The sequence below is a fragment of the Manihot esculenta genome, chromosome 5 (genome assembly GCF_001659605.2).
Source record: "Manihot esculenta cultivar AM560-2 chromosome 5, M.esculenta_v8, whole genome shotgun sequence".
Classification (NCBI taxonomy): Eukaryota; Viridiplantae; Streptophyta; class Magnoliopsida; order Malpighiales; family Euphorbiaceae; genus Manihot; species Manihot esculenta.
In genome coordinates this window covers 18,242,591-18,260,003 of record NC_035165.2, presented here as the reverse complement: position 1 = coordinate 18,260,003, position 17,413 = coordinate 18,242,591, and the positions used below count along the sequence as shown (strand labels likewise).

At 38.7% G+C, this 17,413-nt stretch overlaps 1 pseudogene; it reads right to left on the bottom strand.

Moving 5' to 3' along the window:
- Positions 1-410: 410 nt before the first annotated feature.
- Positions 411-17,413, bottom strand: part of LOC122723693 — a 54,390-nt pseudogene continuing 37,387 nt past the window's right edge.

The window sequence follows — 17,413 nt, the reverse complement described above, 5'->3', positions numbered from 1 at the left end:
GAGGGTGTTTGGGACGGAGAAGCAACAAGCCACTCGAGAAGAAGTTCAGAAGCTGGAAGAGGCAGGGTTCATTAGGGAAGTTATATACCCACAGTGGTTAGCTAACCCTGTGTTAGTAAAAAACACTAATGACAAATATCGAATATGTATAGACTTTACTGATCTAAACCAGGCCTGCCCCAAAGATTGTTATCCCCTTCCTGACATTAATAAAATGGTCGATATCACGGCTGCTTTTGCTTACATGTCATCCTTTGATGCTATGTTTGGTTATTATCAAATTCCTATGGATAGGTGGGATGAAGAGACGACCACGTTCATAACTAAAGATAGGGCTTATCGCTATAAGGCCATGCCTTTCGGATTGAAAAATGCAGGGGCGACATATCAGTGACTAATGAATAAAATCTTCAAGCGACAGATAGGGAGAAACATAGAAGTATAGCAGCACTTGGCCGACCTGAAAGAAGTATTCGGGGTGTGGAACAATACAAAATGAGTCTGAATTCGGCGAAGTGTGCTTTCTTCATCAGAGGAGGAAAATTCCTGGCCTACATGGTTAGTGGAAAGGGCATTGAGCCAAACCCAAAGAAGGTGGAAGCTATATTGAAGATGCCAGAGCCGACCTATGTGAGGGATGTGTTTGGTGTTGTTGGTCGTGCTTACATCATCCCCTCCCTCTTGAAAAGGATTCGTCCTCGAATCTGTACCAAAATCAAAAGGAGACAAATCAGAAACATTAAAGGTAGCACTTCCACCAAACTCACCTGGCAGATCAATTATGTATGCATTGTCATTGATCCGTTTCAGCACTTGATATGGTCCATCCCCTCGTGCATCGAGTTTTGATTTCCTTTGAGTTGGAAACCTTTCCTTTCGCATATGGATCCAAACCCAATCACCTGGTTTGAATACAACTTTCTTACGACCCTTATTGGCCTGTTTCTCATATATGCTGTTACGCTTCTCAATATGCTCACGCGCTTTCACGTGTATTGATTTAACCATTTCAGCCTTCGCTTTTCCATCTAAATTAGACAACTCATTCAAAGGTAAAGGCATTAAATCTAGTACAGTTAATGGATTAAAACCATACACAACCTCAAAAGGTGAATAACCAGTAGAAGAATGGACTGCTCGATTATAAGCAAATTCAACATATGGCAAACATTCTTCCCAAGTTTTCAAGTTCCTACCCACAATAGCACGAAGCATAGTTCCTAAAGTCCTATTAACAACTTCAGTTTGGCCATCTGTTTGTGGATGACAAGTAGTAGAAAATAAAAGTTTAGTACCCAATTTCCCCCACAAAACACGCCAGAAATGACTAAGGAACTTAGAATCTCTATCAGAAACAATAGTCCTAGGTATACCATGCAAACGGACTACTTCCCTGAAAAACAAATCAGCTATGTTCGTTGCAACATCAGTTTTATGACATGGAATAAAATGTGCCATCTTGCTAAAGCGATCTACAACAACAAACACTGAATCTCTACCTCTTTTTGTCCTAGGTAAACCTATCACAAAATCCATAGATATATCAGTCCAAGGTTCAGTAGGTACAGGCAAAGGGGTATACAACCCATGTGGCAAGGACTTAGATTTAGCCTGTTTACATGCAAAGCATTGAGCACAAATTTTCTCTACATATTTTCGCATGTTAGGCCAATAAAAGTGTTCATTCAACATGTCTAAAGTCTTTTGCACACCAAAATGTCCCATTAATCCTCCTGAATGTGATTCTCTAACAAGCAACTCACGCACTGAACAATTAGGTATGCATATTTGTTTCCCCCTAAAAAGAAACCCATCATGCAAATAAAACGTTTTAAATGCCCCATGTTCACATGCCTTAAATACATCAGAAAAATCAGCATCATTCTCATACATATCTTTCAAATGCTCAAATCCTAACAACTTAGAACTAAGCATGGAAGTCAATGCATAACGTCTAGATAATGCATCGGCAATCACATTCTCTTTACCTTGCTTGTATTGAATCACATAAGGAAAGATTTCGAGATATTCAACCCACTTACCATGCCGCTTGTTCAACTTCCCTTGTCCCTTCAAGTGTTTGAGAGACTGATGGTCGGTATGAATCACAAACTCATTAGGCAGCAAGTAGTGTTCCCAAACTTCAAGAGCCCTAATCAGTGCATAGAACTCTTTGTCATAGGTGGAATAGTTCAATTGTGCGCCACCTAACTTCTCACTAAAATATGCTATGGATAAGAACAGCACCAATACCAATCCCAGAAGCATCACATTCAATTTCAAAGGTTTTAGAAAAATCAGGTAACCTTAAAACAGGAGCGGTAGTAAGTTTTTCTTTCAATGTGTTAAATGCAAGTTCCTGTTCTTTACCCCACTTAAACCCAACAGCCTTTTTAATAATCTCATTTAGAGGTGCAGCAATAGTGCTGAAATCTCTAACAAACCTCCTATAGAAGCTTGCCAATCCATGAAAGGATCTCACCTCATTAGCATTCTTAGGTGTAGGCCATTCTTGGATAGCCTTAACCTTTTCAGTATCTACCTCAACTCCACGTGAACTAATAATAAATCCTAGGAATATGACACTATCAGTACAAAATGTGCATTTCTTAAGATTAGCATACAGTTCATGTTCACGCAACTTCTGTAAAACAAGTTCAACATGCCTAATGTGGTCATCCATGTTTCGGCTATAAATCAATATATCATCAAAATACACAACCACAAACTTACCTAGGTAATCACGCAAAACATGGTTCATCAATCTCATAAATGTGCTAGGTGCATTAGTTAAGCCAAAAGGCATGACTAACCATTCATATAAACCATATTTTGTCTTAAAGGCAGTTTTCCACTCATCACCTAACTTCATCCTAATTTGATGATAACCGCTTTTCAAATCAATTTTTGTAAAGAAAACAGAACCACATAATTCTTCAAGCATATCATCTAATCTAGGAATAGGATGGCGATACTTTACAGTGATTTTGTTGATCGCACGACAATCAACACACATGCGCATTGTTCCATCTTTCTTTGGAACCAACAAAACAGGTACTGCGCATGGACTAAGGCTCTCCCTGATATGTCCCTTAGCCAGCAACTCATCAACTTGCTTTTGCAATTCCTTCGTCTCCTCAGGATTGCTACGGTAAGCTGGACGGTTTGGAATCTGAGCTCCAGGAACAAAATCGATTTGATGTTCTATTCCCCTAATGGGTGGCAACCCAGATGGCACCTCCTCAGGAAATACATCCGCAAACTCCTGCAATAACTTAGAAAAAGAACTAGGCAATTCAACAGTAGGGTTAGTCTCAATCATAAAATTGGAACTAAAACGCAATATAATCAAAGCTCTCTTCCCTAAGTATGCTTTCTTCAGCTCTCTCTCTTTACAATAAAAGGAAGACTTGCTGAATTATTCACTCTTCTCACTCAGCTCTCCTTTTACCTCCACACTCACTAACGTTTTCTCTCCTGCACATCTCTCATTTTTATCCTTTCCCGTGCAGTCACTCTCCTTTGGGCCATTCGAAACTTTCATTTTACTGCTGGCCTCTTTTCCCTCATTCTTTTTACTTGTCTCACCTCCCTTACCCAATTTAGCAGATTGTTGTAATTTCACTTGATCTGCATATACATCTTTAGGAGATAATGGTACAAGTATATGTTTTACACCGAGGAACGTAAAAGAAAACCTATTACTATACCCATCATGAATGACACGCCTATCAAATTGCCATGGTCTACCTAACAAAATGTGTCCAGCCTGCATGGGTACAATATCACAAGTAACCTCATCTACATATTTGCCAATAGAAAATGACACTTTACATTGCTTGGTTACCTTTGCCTCGCCGCTATCATTCAACCACTGAAGTCTGTAAGGATTAGGGTGTTTAATAGTTTCTAGTCCTAATTTATCAACTAAAATAGTACTAGCACAATTAACTTGACTACCCGAATCTATTATCATGCTACAGACTTTACCACCAACCAAACAACGAGTGTGAAAGATGTTTTCACGCTGTTCAAGTCCCTCTTCTTTAATAGAAACATTTAAAGTACGCAATATCACTAAGGACTCTCCTTGAACAGGATACTCTTCTATCTCTACATCAGAACAATCTTCTAAAGGTGGTACTTCATCAGAATCAGAATCACTTTCGGAGACTATCTCATCTCCCCTCACTACCATAGCACGTTTATTAGCACACTCATTGGCATAATGCCCACGCCCTTTACATTTAAAGCACTGAATATCTCTAGTTCTATTTGATTTAGGGGCTGATTCATTTTTACCATGAGAGTTGGATGTTTCTTTGGAAGGTAACATGCCTTTTTGAGTTGAAGACTTTTCAAACCTTTTAGGATCAGGCTTGGTGTTCCATTTGGAACCCCATTTGCTGTTGGAGTTTTGAGCAGCCTTGTTGCTCCCCCATCTATTTCGGCCTCTTTGTCTTTCCACCTTAATTGCAATGTTCACCAAGTCTTCCAAATCAACATATGGTTGCAAATCAACCACATCAGCAATCTCCTTGTTTAGACCACCAAAGAAACGAGCCATAGTCTGGTCTTCCTCCTCCACTATGTTTGCTTTGATCAGGAGCAACTCCATCTCCTTATGATACTCATCAACAGACTTTGATCCCTGAGTTAATCTTTGCAATTGATGATGGAGATCTCTATGGTAATAAGTAGGCACATATTTCTTCCTCATGATTCGCTTCATCTCATCCCAACTAGCAATGGGTAACTCTCCATTCCTTCTCCTAGATTTCACAAGCTCATCCCACCATATTAGTGCATAATCTGAAAACTCAAGGGCAGCAAGTTTTACCTTTTTATCATCGGAATAGTTTTGACAGTTAAAAACCATCTCCACTTTACGCTCCCACTCTAAATAGGCATCAACATCAGCCTTACCATTGAAGCTTGGAATCTTCATCTTTATGGAGTTCATACTGTTATCTACATATGGTACACGATCATTGAACCTTCTGGCTCGGACAGGGGCTGATTGTGCCTCATTTTCCTCATCATAGGATGGATCGTGTGTATCATCATCCCTCTGAATGGACTTGCCCTTTGAAGATCTAAGGTTGTCCTCAAGGTTATCCATTCTCGAATTTAGCTTCTGAAAGCTATCCATGAAAGCTTTATATATATCTTTAAGATCAAATGTAGGGTCAGAAGTATCACCAGTATTATGCCCAGACATTATAGAAAAAAATTCACAATTCTCTCAACTCACGTGTTTAATTTTCAAGCACTCACTTGGTATCTCAAAAGTGCACTTCAGAATAAGGACTCAATAAGCCAAGCTTGTATGATTCAAATAATAAGGAAAGCAAGGAAAGACCTAAGAAGAAAAGATAGGAAACAACACTAGATGCAAACTGACCAAAATGAACAAATAGATTGATTTAGCACACAAAAGTTAAATTTCGTGTACTAAGTGTAATTAGATGTTCAACAATGTGCAATTTGTCAAACTAAATGTAAGGAACCAACAGACAGGAAGACACCAAATTGACAAACTAAGAATCAAAAATTGACAAGACGGATGTGCTTAACACGAAGTTTTCCCTAAGCATGCAATCCTAGGTTAACTGATATTAATATTGACTCAACAAAATTAATTCAAAGCAAGCAAACAAAATAGACACTTAAAACAGCAAGTATTAAGTACAACTGTTTTGTGAAAAATACTACCCAAATTTGTCCTAAACCTACCCCAAACATGTATTTTGAATTCCAAGCCCAGAAATATGTTCAAGGTATATGAAATATGATTTATATCAGTAGATATCAATCAGGATGAAGTTTGAACAAATGAACCAAAGTGACAGAAATTCTTTTTTTTTTTCCCTTTTTTTTTTCTTCTTGTTTTGATTTTTTTTTTTATGGACAGAAGTAAAACACTGGAAATACTATTCTAAGAGTATTAGAATGACAGCATATGAATTAGGGCAGAAAGCATAAACCAAATCACTAAAGATAGTAATTCAGCCTAAACAAGAATTTAGGGTAAAATTTGATTTGAACAACAACCAAGCAATGTATTCGGCTCTAATAGGTATCCCAAACCAGATTTCCAAAGTGATATATTCAGCCAATAATGGACAAAATTGAATGCAAAGACGCAAAGGATAGTTAAGAAATTATTACTAAGCCAGGCTCTGATACCAATTGATGCGGAACCCCAGCCTATTAGAGACTGAAACGACACATACCCTAGTAAAAAGAACTTAATTCAGAAAATAATTCCCCAATCTAAAGCACCCTTAATTAACATGCAATTAAGAACACTTATAATGGATTGATTTCAAGAGCAGCAAGAATAAGAAACATACAAGTTAGTATCAAACCTTATTCGTGATGCAATGTCAAGAACCAAGATCTCTCTTAAGCTCTCAAAGAAGAATCGCATAAAGCAATTGTATTGAATAATTGATAATCTCCCTCTACAATAGAAAAATGGATGCTTTATATAGCCTAAATTAAGACCCATGATCTTTGCCACTTCCCACTACTATACATGGACCCATGATCTTTGCCACTACCCACAACTATGCATGGACCCATGATCTATGCCACTATCCACTACTAGGTAACCACCCACTACTGTTTAACTACCCACTACCAAATAACTACCCATTACTGGTTAACTACCAACTACTAAATGACTACCCACTATAAATACAGAATTTGAATTGTCAATAAGGACACATTTGGCCTAATTGACTTGGAATGGCCAGATTGTTCTTCAACTTCAAAATGAACTTGCAAAGCTTCAACATATTCCTTCATGAATCCTTGAAGTGCTTCCTTCAACCTCTTGGATCTCAGCCTTGTAATTGGTCCTTGAGGCAATGCTAGCTCATCATTTTTGGTGTTGTTGGTCGTGCTTACATCAGCCTACCCAACAACATATGACTTGCCTGCATAGGTACCACATCACACAATATCTCATCCTTGTACCTACCAATAGAAAATGGTATAACCACCTGGTGTGTAACCCTAACCTCACCACAATCATTCAACCATAGCAATCCCATCATAATAAAGCTGAATGTTCACAAAAGCCTTTCTTAATCTTCACTCTAGGCTTCCCTTTGTGTAGTTTTATGACGCGGAACCCTATGGCACTTAGTCCTCAAACCCCGTCGCACCTCTGATATAGATTCCAAGAACGTGGATAAACCACCCTCTATAGCACCCTAAGCTTAGCGAAGCTAGAACACTAATAACGGAAGGATTTTGTAGAACGGATCAGAAGAACGCCACAATCGAAATTGATAAGTTGGTCTGATTCGTGATGCAATCAATGAAAGAAGCAAACTCTCACTCTCTCAAAGAAGGCCGAAATTTGCATAAAGCAAATCTGAATTAAATTTGTCAAAAAAACAAAATAAAGTGTCTGATATAAGAATTTAAGGCCTTATTTATAGTGTAAGGCAAAAACCTAAACCTAGTTGGAAAAGGAAAACAAATACTAAGTCAGAAATCCTATCCCAACAGGGAAACAAGCTAAAATAACAAAAATAACTGCCAAGTCTTTAAAAACCAACCACATTCTCGTATGCCTCAATAGTTCCAGCAGAAACCACAACCTCAGGGACGAAACCACAACCTGCTTATGGTTCGGGCTGATTCTCCACTATCTTCCTCCATGATGTGCTCCAAAATTAACTTCCACAAAACACAAAAGTATCTTCGGCTAACTGAATGTCGCGAGCGCGACTTTGATAATGGTAGCGAGCGCTACAAATCTTCAATTTGCTTCTGCTTCATCCATGCATACACCCAGCAACGTAATCAGCTTCGAATGACCTTCAAGTTCCTTCTCGCACTTATCCCTAGCAATTTCAGTCATCTCTCTTGTAATAAATTCTTGAATATGCAATCCAAGAGTAACGCCGTACTTCCTTGCTTTATTCCTTGTCAATGGTCCTTGTTGTAGCTCCAAGGGATCCTTGCCTTGCTTCCCATGCTGGTTCACATCATTCTCCCCTTCTTTAAAAAGATTTGTCCTCAAATCTGCATCGTCATAAGGAGACAAATCAGAAACATTAAAAGTGGCACTAACACCATACTCACCAGGCAAGTCAATCTTATAAGCATTGTCATTGATCTTCTCCAAGACTTGAAATGGACCATCACCACGCGCATCCAGCTTATTCTTCCTTTGATTTGGAAACCTCTCCTTGCGAAAATGCACCCAAACCCACTCTCCAGGAGCAAACACCATCTTCTTGCGACCCCTATTCGCAATATCAGCATACGTCTTGTTCTTTTTCTCCATGTTAGCTTGTGCTTTCTCATGCAAAGCTTTCACCAAGTCAGCTTTCTTCTCTCCATCTAAACTTACAAGTTCATTAGAAGGTAATGGCAAAAGATCAAGAACAGTTAGTGGATTAAAGCCATAAACTAGCTCAAATGGCGAATAACCTGTAGAAGAATGAATAGAACGATTATAAGCAAATTCAATAAAAGGTAAACAATCTTCCCAAGTAGCCAAATTCTTACCCACTATAGATCGCAATAACGTACCAAGAGTACGATTCACAACTTCAGTTTGCCCATCTGTTTGTGGATGACAAGTAGTAGAGAATAAAAGCTTAGTTCCTAGTCTACTCCACAAAACACGCCAAAAATGGGACAAGAACTTTGTATCCCTATCAGAAACAATAGTCCGAGGCACTCCATGTAAGCGCACAACATTGCGAAAGAACAAATCAGCAACAACTTTCGCATCATCAGCTTTATGACATGCAATGAAATGTGCCATCTTACTAAACCTATCAACCACCACAAAAATACTATCTCTACCTCTCTTAGTTCTAGGCAAACCAAGCACAAAATCCATGCTAATATCAATCCAAGGAGAACTAGGTACAGGCAATGGCATATAAAGACCATGAGGCATAGACTTAGATTTCGCCTGTCTACATGCAATACAAGCAGAACATAACTTCCCAACATCCTTACGCATAGATGGCCAATAAAAATGCTCAAGCATAATATCATAAGTCTTAGACACACCAAAATGCCCCATTAAACCACCACAATGAGATTCCAAAACAAGCAATTCACGCATGGAACATCTGGGCACACATAATTTATTTCCCTTAAATAAATATCCCTCATGCCTATAAAATGAATTAAAAGCTCCTTGTTCACATGCAACATAAACATTGCCAAAATCAACATCACCAACATACAAGTTCTTAATATACTCAAATCCAAGCAACTTAGAACTCAAAACAGAAAGTAATGTATATCTCCTAGACAACGCATCAGCAACAACGTTATCTTTACCTTGCTTGTACTTAATCACATATGGAAATCTCTCAATTCGTTCGATCCACTTACCATGCCGTTTGTTCAACTTACCTTGGCCCTTCAAATGCTTGAGGGATTCATGGTCAGTATAAATCACGAACTCCTTTGGCAGCAAGTAATGCTCCCACACGTCCAACGCCCTCACCAAAGCATGTAACTCCTTGTCATATGTAGAATAACTCAGTTGTGCACCATTGAGTTTTTCACTAAAATATGCTATTGGCTTCTTCTCTTGCATCAGCACAGCCCCAATACCTACACCAGAAGCATCACATTCAATCTCAAAAATTGAATCAAAATTAGGCAAAGCTAAGACAGGTGCAGATGTCAACTTCCCTTTCAAATTCTCAAACGCCTTTTGCTGCTCTTCTCCCCACTGAAATCCAACCTCCTTTTTGATAATGCTAGTGAGTGGTGCTGCAATGGTAGAAAAATCCTTCACGAATCTTCTATAGAAACTTGCTAGCCCATGGAAGCTCCTCACTTCAGTCACGTTCTTAGGAACAGGCCATTCCTTTATAGCTTTCACTTTCTCTTCATCAACTTCTAATCCCTGTGCACTCACAACAAAGCCAAGAAAAACAAGCCTATCCATGCAAAATGTGCATTTCTTAAGCTTGGCATATAAGTTTTCTGTTCTCAAAGCTTCCAACACTATCCTAACATGCTCTAAATGCTCATCTAATGTCTTACTATAGATCAGAATGTCATCAAAATAAACAACAACAAATCTGCCCAAATAAGCTCTCAAAACATGGTTCATTAATCTCATAAATGTACTCGGTGCATTAGACAACCCAAAAGGCATTACTAACCACTCATATAGGCCATATTTTGTTTTAAAAGCTGTTTTCCACTCATCCCCAGGTTTCATACGAATTTGATGATATCCACTCATAAGATCAATTTTAGTAAAATACCTTGCACCATGTAACTCGTCCAACATGTCGTCAAGTCGTGGAATGGGATGTCGATACTTCACCGTGATCTTATTTACAGCCCTACAATCGACACACATCCTCCACGTGCCATCTTTCTTTGGTACCAGCAAAACAGGAACGGCACAAGGGCTTAAGTTCTCTCTAATCAAGCCTTTCTCCAACAGCTCCTCCACTTGTCGTTGCATCTCCTTGGTCTCCATTGGGTTACTTCGATATGCTGGTCTATTTGGAATCGTCGAACCAGGTATGAAGTCGATTTGGTGTTCAACTCCCCTTAATGGCGGTAAACCACTAGGCAGCTCCTCTGGAAACACATCTTGAAAATCCTGCAACATAGACACAAAACTAGAAGGCAAATGGTCAAGTGAAACATCAACATTAGTAAACAAAGTTTCTTTATATCTAATGAGCAATAACGGCTGCTCGTTAGATATTGCAAATTTAAGCTCTCTTGGTTTCGCATAAAAAGTTTGTTTCACCTTTCCCTGGTTCTCTCTCACCAATGGGCCATTTATTTGATTATTTTCTTTTCTGGCCTCCTTTCCCAATTTCTTCTCACATTCACTCTCCTTATCATGTTCTCTCGCACTTCCCTTAATTTTTAAAGTAGCACCCCTTTTGGTCGAATCTTGCTTTGCTTTTTCATGCATCTTCCGATGATCTTCATACACCTCCAACGGTGATAATGGTACAAGAGTAACCAGCTTTCCTTCATAGGTAAATGTGTACCTATTTGAATACCCATCATGCTGCGCCTTCCTATCAAATTGCCATGGTCTTCCTAACAACATATGGCCAGCTTGCATAGGAACTACATCACACAACACTCCATCTTTATACCAGCCTATAGAGAATGGTATCTTCACTTGTTTAGTAACCTTCACCTCTCCACTATCATTAAACCATTGTAGTCTATATGGATGTGGATGTTTTAAACAAGTCAATTTCAGCTTCTCCACCATTGTCTCACTTGCAGCATTGGTGCAGCTACCACTGTCAATGATGAGCATACAAACTTTACCCTCAACTAAACATCTAGTATAAAATATGTTATCTCGTTGCTCTAGACCTTCTTCTTTCACTTGCATATTCAAAGCACGCCTAGCAACTAACATATCACCACGTTCAGCAACCAACGCATTCTCAACCTCTTCTTCACACTCATCAACATCATCATGCATATCATTCATATCATTATTATCACCATCACTATGGTCAGAATCAGAAACTAAACCCCCATCATCAGTAGCAATCATAACTCTCCTATTTGGACATTGAGATGCAATATGCCCATTTCCTAAACATTTGAAACACTTAATATTTCTACTAGGAGTAGTATTAGGAATACCTGACTGCTGCTTATTTGAACCTCCATTCATCCCTTTTCCACTTGTAGGTGGAGGATTGCTCCTTTGGAAGGAATTCTTGAAATCTCCACCTTTTGAGGGCAAATCATTTGAAGACCCCTTAAAGGTTGAACTACTTCCTCCCACATTCTGGAACTTCCCATATTTGGTGGAGCTCTTGTTCTTGATTTTCCTTTCAATCTTCATGGCCTTCTCAACTAACTCTTCCATGGAATTGTAATCATACATTTCCAGCTCACTTGCAATGTTGGAATTTAGACCTCCCAGAAATCTGGACATTAGCCTTTGTTCATCCTCCTCAATGTCAGCCCTGGCCATGGTCATCTCCATCTCCTTGTGGTATTCTTCAACACTCTTACCACCTTGGACCAGTCTTGCCAACCTATTATACAAATCCCTATAGTAATGAGAAGGAACAAACCTTGTTCTCATTAAGTCTTTCAAGGCCTCCCACTCCGGCACGGGTCGCAATCCTTTTCCTCTTCTACTAGACTTGAGTTGATCCCACCAGAATGTAGCATATCCCCTAAATTCCACGGCTGCGATATGGGACTTCTTTTCTTCTGAGTAATTATGACACTCAAAAATTTGTTCCACCTTTCGCTCCCATTCAATGTATTCTTCCGCATTGTTATTCCCTTTAAATTCGGGTACCTTCATCTTGATGGAACTAAGGTCATTGTCAGTCACAATTTGGTAGTTTTCAGCCACCTCTTCCTGATCACCTCGACCTCCTCTTGCTGCTCTCCTAATGACCTCCTCTTCGCCTCCCCTTGGTAAGATTCGTTGTGGTAATCTCACTGGAGGTGCGGGCTGTTGTACCCTCTCCCTCATCATTAGATTCATGTTCTCTTGTAGGGTGGCCATCATTCTTGCCATCTCTTCCATCTTCTCATTACTTTGCTGCATATATGTCTCAAAATTGCTAGAATTTGAAGCAACATCTTTACCATTCCCACTAGTCATGACCACAACAGAGAAACTCACAAGAAACAATTAGTAACTGAAAGAAAGAATTCACAAGTGTTTCGCTCTTACCTCACTATTGCCGATTCTTCGATTGCACTTCAGAACCAAGGTTCACTCACCAATCTGCCAAGTACGTTCAAAAAGGTAGGATCCTAATCCCTAGACACCTAGAAGACAACTTGACAAGTATCCGGAGGCAGCACAAGAACGTTTGCACTACACGATTGAAAACTAAGTATCGAAACAAGCAAATGATACTCAGCAATGTAATGGAATTTCAACGCTAGCTCAAAAACAAAATAGAAACAAGAGGGCAATAAAATAGACAATTCTGGTCAGAATGTATCAAAACCAACTCGCTCTTGGTAAGCTGATTTATGGACCTAAATCTTCTACCCCAAACGCTGGTTTGAAGACACCCCAAGAATGCTACTATACTATGCAATTTGAAATAAAAGAACAGCAGCCCTTCAATGGTGGAAAAAAAATCTGAAGCAAAATTTTCACTTAATTGTAACCCACCTAGAACTGATCCTTAATACTTAAATAGCAAGACTAAAAAGAAATTTTTTTTTTTTTTTTTTTTTTTGTTGGAGCAAAATTTTTTTTTTTTTTTTTTTTTTTTTTTTTGCTCTCACTATCCCCTTGCTTGGGTCTCAAACAACACCACACGAAATTCTTGAGTGTGTATCAAAAAAAAAAAATTCACTAACAGATTCAGTTCGAAGGGAAATAATGGCTGCTAAAAGAAACCGAATTGCCAAATAACAAAATAGCAAGCAACACAATGATTTTGGATGGACAATCCAGGACCTAACAATTGGAATCGAATTGAACAGAAACGAATTGAAGATAATGAACCCTAACGAAATTCGAAACTAAGATACCAAAAAAACGAAAATATAACACAGCCCTAGAAAGACAGATAGATAAAGATTTACCTGTTGTTGGCTCTGATACCAAATGACGCGGAACCCTATGGCACTTAGTCCTCAAACCCCGTCGCACCTCTGATATAGATTCCAAGAACGTGGATAAACCACCCTCTATAGCACCCTAAGCTTAGCGAAGCTAGAACACTAATAACGGAAGGATTTTGTAGAACGGATCAGAAGAACGCCACAATCGAAATTGATAAGTTGGTCTGATTCGTGATGCAATCAATGAAAGAAGCAAACTCTCACTCTCTCAAAGAAGGCCGAAATTTGCATAAAGCAAATCTGAATTAAATTTGTCAAAAAAACAAAATAAAGTGTCTGATATAAGAATTTAAGGCCTTATTTATAGTGTAAGGCAAAAACCTAAACCTAGTTGGAAAAGGAAAACAAATACTAAGTCAGAAATCCTATCCCAACAGGGAAACAAGCTAAAATAACAAAAATAACTGCCAAGTCTTTAAAAACCAACCACATTCTCGTATGCCTCAATAGTTCCAGCAGAAACCACAACCTCAGGGACGAAACCACAACCTGCTTATGGTTCGGGCTGATTCTCCACTATCTTCCTCCATGATGTGCTCCAAAATTAACTTCCACAAAACACAAAAGTATCTTCGGCTAACTGAATGTCGCGAGCGCGACTTTGATAATGGTAGCGAGCGCTACAAATCTTCAATTTGCTTCTGCTTCATCCATGCATACACCCAGCAACGTAATCAGCTTCGAATGACCTTCAAGTTCCTTCTCGCACTTATCCCTAGCAATTTCAGTCATCTCTCTTGTAATAAATTCTTGAATATGCAATCCAAGAGTAACGCCGTACTTCCTTGCTTTATTCCTTGTCAATGGTCCTTGTTGTAGCTCCAAGGGATCCTTGCCTTGCTTCCCATGCTGGTTCACATCATTTTAGCTCATAGGTTTGATTAGGCTCCCTAAGCCTATGATTGCAAGTGTTGCACCAAATCTGTACTATTAGAAATAGTACGATGCTTCAAAATTTTAAAATGGAAAACATGGCAGAATAAGGAAACAAGCCACACTCTCTTCAATACATGTGAACACACAACACAATTTAAGACCGCGAAATGCATGTATGGCCAAATTGAACTTATGCCAATTTTGTTATTTTGGTATCTTATTAATTTGGCTTATATTAGAAGTCAAATTCGTGCAGCAATTTAGGAAGGAGATTTCTCGAAGATAATTTAGGAAAATGATCTTTAACGTAATCCAGGTTTGACTATTTGACCTGACTTAATACATGAAATTTCACTTTTGTGTGCTAAATCAATCATAAGTTCATTTTGGTCAGTTTGCATCTAGTGTTGTTTCCTATCTTTTCTTGTTAGGTCTTTCCTTGCTTTTCTTATTATTTGAATCAAACAAGCTTGGCTTATTGAGTCTTTATTCTAAAGTGTACTTTTGAGATACTAAGTGAGTGCTTGAAAGTTAAACACGTGAGTTGAGAGAATTGTGAATTTTTCTATAATGTCTGGCCATAATACTGGTGATACTTCTGACCCTACATTTGATCTTAAATATATGTACAAAGCTTTCATGGATAGCTTTCAGAAGCTAAATTTGAGAATGGATAACCTTGAGGACAACCTTAGATCTTCAAAGAGCAAGTCCAATCAGTGGGATGATGATACACACGATCCATCCTATGAAGAGGAAAATGTGGCACAATCAGCAGCTTTCCGAGCCAGAAGGTTCAATGATCGTGTACCCTATGTGGATAACAATAAAGATGAAGATTCCAATCTTCAATGGTAAGGCTGTGATGTTGATGCTTATTTAGAGTGGGGGCATAAAGTGGAGATAGTTTTTAACTGTCAAAGGTAAAACTATGCACTAATATAGTGGGATGAGCTTGTGAAATCTAGGTGAAGGAATGGAGAGCTACCTATTGCTAGTTGGGAAGAGATGAAGCGAATTAGGAGGAAGAAATATGTGCCTACTTATTACCATAGAGATCTCCATCATCAGTTGCAAAGATTAACCTAGGGATCAAAATCTGTTGATGAGTATCATAAGGAGATGAAGTTGCTCCTGATCAAACCAAACATAGTGGAGGAGGAAGAGAGGACTATGGCTCGTTTCTTTGGTGATCCAAACAAGGAGATTGCTGATGTGGTTGATTTGCAACCATATATTGATTTGGAAGACTCGTTGAACATTGCCATTAAGGTGGAAAGACAAAGAGGCCGAAATAGATAAGGGAGTAACAGGGCTGCTCAAAACTCCAACAGCAAATGGTGACGCGGAACCCTATGGCACAAGCCTCAAACTCACACGCACAAGTAGATACGGAATCCAAAGATCTGATAAACCCACCTCCTATGGCACCCCAAACTTAGAGAAGCTGAAACACCAATGATCGAAGGATTTAGATGAGAATCCGACAAACGCCACAACGAATAGTTGATAAGTTAGCCAAGATTCCTGGTGCAATTGATGAAAGCAAATCCTCACTCTCACTCAAAGCAATACACGCCAAAGGCATGAAAGAAATTCTGAAAAGTTTGATTAAAAGCTACCTCTTACAATTGTTTCTTATCCTTATATAGTAAGGAGAAAAAGAAATAAAACCCTAAGACACTCTTCTTGGGCCTGACTTAAACACATAAGACCCAAGCCCAATCACACACTAAAATAACATATAAGTATTAAAATATAAGCCCACAACATGGCCCAACACTCTAAAACTTAAAAGATAAAATATGGCCAGAATACAAGCCCAAACAAAACTAAAATAAAACAAGTGTTTAAATAATAAAACTAGCAAGCCCATCATAACAAAGTTGAATCTTCACAAAAGCCTTACTTGATCTTCACTTTAGGCTTTCCTTTATGTAGTTTTAGCCCATAGGTTTGATTAGGCTCCCTCAGCCTATGATTGCAAATGTTGCACCAAATCTGTCCCATATGAGTTAAAGCACGCCCTAAATATATATGGATTATATGAATATGATTTTGAACTACTCTTGGATCCATTGGAATGATATAAGTTTGCTCCACACCATTGTTAGAAATTTGTCCTATTGGATCCGTATCATTCCCTCTTTCTTTAGAAAAGATTCGTCCTCGAATCTTGCTGATATTTATGTCAAGAAGGAAAGCTTTAGGCACCATGTATCTTCAAAGACCTCCTTTTGAATAGGTGGAAATAGTATAAAACTTTCATCATGGATGTTTTCATCAACAAACTGCACATCAAGAACAAATGAACTAGACATAAAAATATTAGTCATAGAAAGATCATGTGGATGTGACCCATTCTCCTCTACAACTTCCAAAACAGTCTTATTCACCTCCTCCACCTCATCAATCATGTGCTCCCCATGTCCACCATCATTCACGACCTCTTCTATAAGTTCATTAATGGAATTTTCAATTTCAATCTCTAAGGAAGTTGACATTGGAACTTTAGCCTCTTCTTTCTCCATCTTCCCTCCTTGAAGTAGTCTTGATTCTTTTCCAGCCTCGTTACCCTCAAACTCACTCTTTTCTCTCATTTTTTCCACAGAACTCAAGCTCTCACTCTCCTTTGTAGCCAAGGACGAAGCCTCCCTCTCCCTCTCCAGCATCTTTATTTGATCAACATATACCTCATGAGGTGATAAAGGAGCGACTATAACCTTCTGTCCTTCATGAGTGAAGGAGTACTTGTTATTGAACCCATCATGTTGCACCTTTCTATCATGTTGCCACGGCCTATGATGCGGAACCCCAGCCTATTAGAGACTGAAACGACACATACCCTAGTAAAAAGAACTTAATTCAGAAAATAATTCCCCAATCTAAAGCACCCTTAATTAACATGCAATTAAGAACACTTATAATGGAT